The following is a 10223-nucleotide window of genomic DNA, read 5'->3' as shown; positions in this document are numbered from 1 at the left end:
CCTTAGAATGAAAAAATCATAATTTTTAGGTAGGAAATGATTAAGAAGTAATTTTAAGTTAATTTATCTTTGATCTTTATATATTATGTATTAATTACATATTATATAATAGGATTTGCTTTTATATTATCTTCAGTAATTGATATGTTTTATAGCTCTAGCCTAGACTTCTTCCCTGAGTTCTAAACTTTAATACCCAGCCATCTTCCCCAACAGATCTCAAATTCATCATGGCCCAATCCTCCCTCCAAAATCTGCTCCAACTGCAGCCTTTTCTAACTCAGTTACAGGCCGCTCCATCATGGCCAAAAAACCTGGGCATCATTCTCAACTCCTATTTCTTTAATAGTCCACATCCAGTCCATAGCAAATCTTGATGAACCTATCTTACATATACACATAAACTATGATCACCTCTCATGACCTCCTCTGCCACCACCATGGTCTATAAGTCACTACCATTTTCTTGTCTGTTAATTGCAATAGGTTATTAGCAGTCTCCCTGCTTCCAACTTTGCCTCCTAACAATTTATTCCAGGGCTTCCAGACTGGTCTTCTTAAAATAAATCAGATCATTTTATTCTTCTACTCAAAACCTTCAGAGTGAAAGCCAACCTTCTTATAATGGCTTACAAGGCTCTATATGAGTTGACCCTGGGCTTACTGACATCAGCTCCCACTAACTTATTCCAGGATGAGTCTCCTTCAAGCACACTAGACTTGTTGCATTTTCAGACTTACTTCTTCCTCAGGGTCTTTGCATGTACTATGTTCTCCACCTGTTGTAGTCTTTCCCCTCTTATGTTCATGATTTGCTTCTGCACCTCCTTCAAGTCTTTCCTCAGATATCACCTAGAAGTAAAATCTTTCCTGATGAATTTACTTACAATGACTCTCCCTTTCCTGAATGTCTGTCTCCTTTACCTGCTTTATTTTTCTCCACAGCATTTGTCATTTTCTAATATACACTAGACTTTACTTTTTAATTTTTGGTTTTTTGTCTCTTCCACCAACACACATGTATTCATGCACATAATAGCAAGTGAGCTCGCTGTAAACAATAACTTTTGTTTTGTTCATTGTGGGGCTCCCAGAATGTAGAAAACTGCCCTGGCACATAGCACACACCCATTAAGTGTTTGTTGTTTGAATGAAATATAAATAAAGACAAGTTTCAACCCTTTTCCATTTATCAAAAAGCTTCTTAAAATTTAAACTATATTTGGAAGAAAAATCTATGTTTTGATGACAAAATAAGACGAGATTATTTCATGTTTAGTCTAGATATTGAATGTAATTTAAAGATTAAAATGACACTATATATTATGGCAAAAACAACTTGCTTTCATGGTCTGATGTTAGGGAGTATATTTGGAGTTTAAAAATCAAAGCGCTTATATTTATAATACTCATGATTTGTTTCTACGTTCACCAAACATGCTTACGTTTAAACCAGTATTTAGTTGAATAGCAGTCAAAAAGAACTCAATGCCTAATAGCGTTTAGCAGACTGAAAGAAAGTATTAGGAACCCACGCCTCTCACTCCTATCAGCTCCTCATTCCACATAGCCTTTCTCAGTGTCCGTGGCATTTTTGTGATTTCCCAACACTAGAGTAAGTTTTTCCCTCAAAATGAGTGAGGGTCTTGGTGCCCTGGAGACTTTGCCCAACTCCCAACAGGAAGAATTGTGAAACTTTCCACAAGACCGTCTCCATGGTTCTCCCCATTCTTCTCCTGGGGTCTGTTATTCTGGCTGTGAGATGTCCTGTGAAGCCTGTGATGGGCCTACTCTATCTCCTCTCCAGCCCATTTTAGTTAGACGATGGCATTGTGAGGCCACCAGCCCTTCTGTTTGAATTCTATGACTCTCCACGTGGCCTATCTTTGAGTGGAACCTGGACAGGATTGTCACCCTCTTCCAACCTTCTTACCCCTATGTCCTCGGCACTGGTTGTTTCCTGTGAAAACGGCAGTGAACAGGTTGTTTTGAACCAGCCCTGAAGATGTGGGTCAGGAGTTGTGCTGGCAAGAGGGAGGGATGAGAGCCATTGGAGAACTGAAGATGAAATGTTTTTTCCTTTTTAACATTTCTTTTATATTAGTAATAAATGCAGTGGAAACAAACAAAAGCTTTCCGAAGAACCGACAAGATGGCAGAAGTGGAGCAGAAGCAGCAGCGGACCTTCCAGAAGTTCACCTACGGTGGCGCGGACCTCGGCTAGCTGCTGGACACGTCCTTCGAGCAGCTGATGCCCCTATACCGTGCTCACAGTGCCCGCGGCTGAACCGCGGCCTGCGGAGGAAGCTGCTCTGCCTGCTGCAGCGCCTGCGCAAGGCCGAGAAGGAGGTGCCTCCGATGGAGAAGCCCCAGGTAGTGAAGATGCACCTGGGGGACATGCTCATCCTGCCTGAAATGCTAGGCAGTATGGTGGGCGTCTACAAAAGTGTGACCTTCAACCAGGTGGAAATCAAGCGTGAGATGATTGGCCAGTACCTGGGTGAGTTCTCCATCACCTACATGCCCGTGAAGCACGGTTCTCGCTGTACTGGGGCCCCCTCCTTCCACTTCATCCCCCTCAAGTAGTCTGCTCACCAATGTAGATACAGACTTCTCTAAAAAAAAATGAAAAATTTAAAAAAACAATAAGGAAATCCTGCCATATGCGACAACATGGATGAACCTTGATGACATTATGCTAAGTGAAATAAGCCAGTCACAGAAGAACAAATACTGCAAGATTCCACTTATAGAAGGTATCTGTAATAGTCAAACTCACAGAAGCAGAGAGTAGAAAGGTGGTCGCCAGGCGCAGTGGTTAGGGAGAAATGGAGAGTTGTTATCCAATGGGTGTAAAGTTTCAGTTATGCGTGATGAACAAGTTCTAGAGATCTGCTGTGCAACAACACTGTGCCTGTACAATACTGTTTTGTACACTTAAAAATTTTTGAGACGTGGATCTCATGTTAAGTGTTATTACCACAATAAAAAGAGAATGATAAATTAAAATGGATGTTCATACTGTCTTAATGCATGAAGGCCCTAGGATAACTTCGAAAATCTTGGAAACATAGACCTAAGACGACTGTTTCAGCTTACAGAAGAAAAGAGAAAATCTAGAGAAGGGGGCTTATCTGAGCTGAGAAAGCTCCAGAACTGAAGGAGGCTCTTGACCAAAGTCATACACAATGTAGTTGGTATTTTCCAAAGTCCTTTCTTTTTTTTTCCTCCCCAGTTTTAAATATCCTAATTTGAATGCCATGCCTTTGTTACAATCTCTCCCATTTTTTGCTGTTATTGAGTGCTATTTATTTTTATAAATTACTAACCAGAGGTTATTTGCTAATTCACTTTTTCATTCAATCTAATTTGGTTGTAAATGTCCACATCAACTTCTTTCTTACATTTAGTTCTGATATTTGCTGCAACAAACAATTGTGTGTATGTGTGTGATTCAGGGGTGATTAAGATCTTTCTGAGTTCTGATTGGTTTACATTCTTTCTGTTCCAATTGTTAGAGAAAGATGTGTATATACTCAGGAATAAAATTAGCAATAACCAATTTTGCATAGGTGTATTCTTTTTTTTTTTTTTTTTTAAGATTTTATTTTTTCCTTTTTCTCCCCAAAGCCCCCCGGTACATAGTTGTGTATTCTTCGTTGTGGGTTCTTCTAGTTGTGGCATGTGGGACGCTGCCTCAGCGTGGTCTGATGAGCAGTGCCATGTCCGCGCCCAGGATTCGAACTAACGAAACACTGGGCTGCCTGCAGCAGAGCGCGCGAACTTAACCACTCGGCCACGGGGCCAGCCCCGCATAGGTGTATTCTTACAGGTGTTTTATATTTTACATGGTCTATTATTAGATCTAAATATCTAACACCACATTACTACTATGATTACCACTACTGCTAAGGCAGCTAGCATTGAAGGAAGATAGTCTGGGTGCCATATACTGTTTACTCCATGTACATTATCTCATTTTATCCTCCCAAGGAGCTCTAGTCAAATCAGGCTAATGGTACTTCCCTGAACACTCCATGCACTTTCTTGTGTCAGTGGGTGTGCTGTTCCCTGTGCCTGAATGCTTCCCTCTCCTTTATTCATCTGGTCGGCTCCTACTGATCCTTTAAAATTCTGTTCTTTGGAAATCGATTTGGGAAGTGTTCTAAGATATTGGTCTCATCTATATCCTTCCCTTTTAATTCCTCTTTGTCAAGTGTGCTTTACTGTGTTTTTCACAATTAAAAAATTATTGTGGTGGGCTGGCCTGGTGGTGTAGTGGTTAAGTTTGCGCACTCCACTTTGGCGGCCTGGGGTTTGCAGGTTCAGATCCTGAGTGCAGACTTATGGACCACTTGTCAAGCTATGCAGTAGCAGTGTCCCACCTACAAAATAGAGGAAGATGGGCACAGATGTTAGCTCAGAGCTAATCTTCCTCAGCAAAAAGAGGAATATTGGCAATGGATGTTAGCTCAGGGGCCAGTCTTTCTCACCAAAAACAAACAAACAAACAAACAAAAAATTATTGTGGGGCCAGCCCTGATGCTCTAGTGGTTAAAGTTCGATGCTCTCATGGCTTTGGCAGTCCGAGTTCATTTCCCAGTTGTGGAACCAAACCACCCATCTGTCAGTTGCCATTCTGTAGCAATGGCTCACGTAGAAGAACTAGAAGGACTTACAAGTAAGATACACAACCATGCACTGGGGCTTCAGGGAGAAAAGAAAAAAAAGAGGAAGATTGGCTACAGATGTTAGCTCAGGGTGAATCTTTCCTTGAAAAAAAAAAGAAAAATAAAATTATTGTGTTTATGTCTTTAATTTTCCCTACTAGTTTAGCAGATTTTACAATGCTCTTGAGCAGCCCATGACAAGAAATTGCTTGCCCAAAGTCACAGAGCACATCATTAGTTATTTTTTCTTTTTTTGTTTTTTCATATCATTACATTTAATATTTTATTTCTTGATGTTTTTAGATTTTATTGGTTGATGAATCTGCTAGTGGCAGCTTTGTTTCTTTAAAATATTAATATCTGCTTTTGGTTTTTTTACTCAAAGTTTAATCTGGGACATCAAATACTATATTAAATGGTAGTGAGATGGGGTGGGCCTATGTCCTGGTTTGCCCAGAACAGTCCAGGTTTGAGCAGTTGTCCCAAGTAAAGCCACTGTCTCAATATAACTAATACTTACTCTTGATTTCACTCTCAAAAATGTCCTGTCTTAGACAAAAATTTCATAGTCACTTTAGAAATTGTTCATATATGGCATTCATCTTTCATTTCCAATTTAATGGGATTTCTTCAAATATTTTTGTTAGTATCATGTTTGTTATAGGTTTCTAATAGATTTTTTTTCATCTTAAGAAACTTTCCTTCTATTTTTAGTTGCAAATTTATTTATTTATTTAAGATTTTATTTTTTTCCTTTTTTCTTCCCAAAGCCCCCCAGTACATAGTTGTATATGCTTAGTTGTGAGTCCTTCTTGTTGTGGCATGTGGGATGCTGCCTCAGCATGGCCTGATGAGTGGTGCCATGTCTGCATCCAGGATTCGAACCGGTGAAACCCTAGGCTGCCACAGCAGAGTGTGCGAACTTAACCACTCAGCCAAGGGGCTGACCCCTGCAAATTTATTTTAATCAGGAATTGGTGTTGACTTTTATCAAATATTTTTATCTTATCTATTATATAGTTTACATTTTTCTTTTAATATGTTAATGTATTAAACAATTTTCTAATATTGGACAACACTTAAAATCCTAGAGTAAACTATACTTAGTCATGAAGTATTATGTTTTACTTTATTAAATTTCACAATTTGATGTATAAATAGTTTATTTGGGATATAAGATCTGTGTTTATGAGGCTAGCCTATAACTTTATTTCCCTCCTTGTCTGATTTGCGTAACAAAGTTTTATTAAAGCCTCATAAAATGAGCTGTAGATATTTCCATATTTTTTCATATTCTATATTTATATACCATGATGAAATGACCTGTGAAATATTTAGGTGTGTACTTTTTAGAGTTAGACATTTTTAAATTCGTTTTCATGATATCCTATCATTATTAGTTTATCTGTGTTCTACTTGTTTTTGCTTCAATTTGATTATTTATTTATTCCTAGAATAATATTCATTTCATCTATATTTTCAAATTTATTAGTGTGAAGTTTTACCTAGTGTTTTCTTATATATACCTTTTATATGTGTAGCTATGACTCCTTTATTATTAATGTTAATTATGATTTCTCTCTTTTACTTGATTAAATTTGACAAATATTTGTCAGTGTACTGATCTTTTCAAATGAAAAATTTTGGTTTTAATCAGCATTTTAAATTTTTTGTTAAATGGGTGTTTTCTTGTATTAATTTTGATTTGAGCAACATTATTTGTATTTTCTTTTATTTACTGTTTATTTTTCATCATCTTTGAATGTTTAATTTATTTTCAGTCTTTTTTAATGTATACATTTGGAGTAAAACATTTTCTTTGGAGTATTCTTTGGCTGTTATATGCAGGGTTTTAATATGCAGGGTTTTCACTAATGTATTTCTAAGTATGTTGTAATTGTAGTTAATTTTTCCTCTTCATCCCAAAAATAGCTCTTAGAAGAGAGATCCCAAGTGAACACATTTCTTTTCGATATCTTATTTTTTCTTATTTCAAATTTCCATGTTTTTTACTCAGTGAATGTAGTTTGTATGATTTTTGCTTTTTGGAATTTGTTAAGATTTCCTTTGTGGTCAAATCCAAGATTAATGTTTATGAATGTTTCATGGATGATGAAAAGAATGTCTATCCTCAGTTTAACAGGAACAAAGCTGTAAATAAATTTGTTTGATTATTCATGGTGTTTACATCACTTGATTCCTCTAAATTTATTTCAATTTTTTCTTTTGGCTTCTTGATGTACTTATGAGCTAAGTATATTAAAGAGACCCATTATGGTTGTGGAATTTTTCTGTGTGTATATTTCTATTAGTCTTTCCTTTATGTGTTTTGAAGCCATATTATTAAGCACATATAGGTTCATGATTATTCTATCTTCTGAGTAGATTTTTATCAATTCAAAATATCCTTTTTGGCCCTTTTAATGAATTTCATTTTGAATGATTTTTTCTTGGACATTAATATTCCCACACTTGTCTTTGTTTATTTAGCATTTGCCTCTCTTGGTGTTTTGCATATACCAAGGCTGGGTTAACTGATGATGCTGGTTCAGCAAATAGCATCACTCAGTCACATTATTCTTTCTTTGGTCCTCTTAGCTTCCTTTAGTTTATTTGAACTTTTTATCTGTTTGTTGACCTGGTCATCATTTCTTGCATTTTTCTTGGGTTCTTGACGCTTACTTTGTCAATTAGGAATTGAATTTGGGGCTTTTTATTACCATGGAAAGAGCAAGAAAGCATTCCTACTGGCTTCTCTCATACTGACTGGATAGAACTAGCCAGGATATTCCCCTAATTTTGCTTCTGATTCATCTTGAATTTTTGGAGTGGGACTTGTGTTCCCAGAATAAGACTTTTTCTCTATATGTACATTTAGAGTGTTTCATGCCTCCTTGGAGAGTGGGGTAAAGGTACTAGGGCTAATGATGTGACTTGAGCTCTTTAGGGAGAGAAAGTATGTGACAGAGAGTACCACAACATACAAGGAAGTAAAAAGTGGAAATCATTATTTTGAATATGCAGGAGTAGAAATGCATTAGTATGGTATATATTATAGATGTGCCAATGTCATTTTGCTCATTTGGGTAAATTAGAAAAAAGAATGGAAAAAGTTTCGACAATAACTCTGGATAATATTCCAGTAGACTTCTACTGCTCTTGGAATACAGTTCATTGGCTACTTAACATCTACTAATGCTACTCTCTCACATATTGCTTTATCCAATGCTGTTGGGGTTAAGGGAACCATCCAACAAGTCTCATGAAAACAAAATAAGGAAAAGAAAAACAAAACCCTTGGCTTGGCTTCTGAGAGTAAAGTTAATGTGCTGGTAGAGCTCTGAGAAATCAGAAATAGGAGGAACGTAGATAATAAAATTGAGCAAGACTTCTCATGGTTCAATATAATGGCTCTGAAAGTGATGCTGTCAATCCACGTTTTCTTCTCCAAAAGCCTTAGGAGATCATCATGGAAATAACAATTAATTTACAAGACCGAAAGAAAAAGTGTGTACAAATTATAAATTTTATATCATAGCAGTTCCAAATTAGTTCTATGAAGGTCTACTCTGAGGAGACTACCCGTTAAAAAAAAACTTCCAGAGTTATGCATATTAGCCTACTTAAAGAGTGGCAAGTTCTGAGGTGAAGGAGCCCATTGGACTTGGAATTATTCTGTTTTTCAAACTTTTAAAACTCTAGAAGCTTTTATTTTATGAAACATCTACTATTATTTAAGAGTTCAGAAAAGCCAATTTACCATATTATGTAATTTTCATGAACATATCATTCATGTGATTTATTATATAACATTTATCCTGTTATAGAAACATGATAGTTATGTAAACCTTTATTTTATGTCAATGGGTAAAAATACAAGCTATATATAAGTAAGCCAAATATATCTGATATCTATACCACATCCTAGCCTATTTATATAAATGTTCACATAGGTCATACACCTCAAAAAGTCTTATATGTCATGGCAAAAATAAACGCCTTTGGTCTGGAGTAAAAGCTGCTTTAAAATATTTATTCTTGTGGAGGTTAAGCTAAGTTTTCCTGTAACACTTTTGGTTTTGGATTCTAAGAATGACCAGAGAAGCTGAGTCTAAAGGTTTTCTTCATAGAATTTATCAATTAAAATAATTCTTAAAAATTAATAGGCAGTGTGAAATGTAGTACTGATTCTGAATATTGAAATGCTTTGAGAAAGAAATGTAAATACTATCCTTTTGTTTAAGGAGATAATTTCATTAATATAATTCTGTTTATCTATCTACCTACCTATCTAGCTAGCTATCATAAGGAAGTAAATGTTTGAGAATCGTTTATTTTTTAAAACTGATCATTTATGTACAGTGTTGGCCAGCATTCGATATAGATTATAACAGAAGAAAAGCACTCTTTCTGTAGTGTTTAAGATCAATTTGGTAAATTGGCCTTGATGGACAGTTCCAAGGTTGCATGAGGTCAACTCTCAATAGGCTTTTCCCTTAATAGTATATGCTTTAAGCTGGCCAAGAATTTGTTATAGCTCTACAAGTAATATTGGACGTATATTAATATTAACTGTATAATAAATACCATGTTGCCACTGATAATTATCATCTCATATTATCTATTGAGCATTTATCTTTTACGAGAAATGCTGGAAATGGAAGAAATCTCACAGGTTCTTATAACTCACCTCTGCATTTAAAGAAAGAGGAACTGAGTTATAGAGAAGTCAAGGTAATTTATCCAAGGTCATACGGGACCAGGTAATAGATCCTGACTTTTAATTCAATGCCATTTCTATTGCAGCAGCTGGTTTTGAATGGCCTTCCATGATTCTACGGAGTCTTCCAAGACTCTTTGGATCTTTAGAAGATAATTTTCGGTGTATGGTCCAGATATCTCGCCTCAACCTCAAGTTTAGATAAACATATGCCCATTTACATTACTTCAGGATAGAAGACACTGAAGGAGAGTCTGACAAAGCACAAAAAGTGGTTTTCTTTTTTAAGATCAAACATATTTTGTATCCATTTCCATATGTATAAGACTATACATATATATTATACATGTATAAATAATACAATGTAGGGAAGCAGAGAGGAGCTATATTTTAAAATCTACATTGTCTTTCTCTTCCATATATTATGCATATAGTCTACATTATGCTTTTAGGTTTTAGCTAATTTGTGTTCAGGGAGTGTAAATTTGCTTAAGAATCCATCAAAGTAGAAAGTGATTTAACAAGTAATTTTTTTTCTGGGAAAATTATATACATATATCTATACATGCACACACAAACACACACACACAAACACACATATATAGATGGGCTCAAAAGTACAATATCTATATAGAAATGTGTATGTTTGCATATATGTACAGATACAAATTTAGGTGCACACACAGTCTATGTTATTTTTGTGATGTTACCTCTATAAACACAGATGATTGTGGAACTGTGTCTGTAATTGGTATTTGTATTTCCAGACACAAAAAACTAGGTATATTCCCTACATGCTTTCTTGTTTTAAGAAAACTATTTACTTATGCCCT

General features: G+C 35.8%; 1 pseudogene; it reads left to right on the top strand.

The window, feature by feature from the left end:
* Positions 1-2152: 2152 nt before the first annotated feature.
* LOC103547859 (small ribosomal subunit protein uS19 pseudogene) lies at positions 2153-2586 on the top strand (annotated as a pseudogene).
* Positions 2587-10223: the final 7637 nt, after the last annotated feature.

This window comes from Equus przewalskii, chromosome 6 (assembly GCF_037783145.1).
Source record: "Equus przewalskii isolate Varuska chromosome 6, EquPr2, whole genome shotgun sequence".
NCBI lineage: Eukaryota > Metazoa > Chordata > Mammalia > Perissodactyla > Equidae > Equus > Equus przewalskii.
This window is presented reverse-complemented; position numbering and strand designations above follow the sequence as displayed.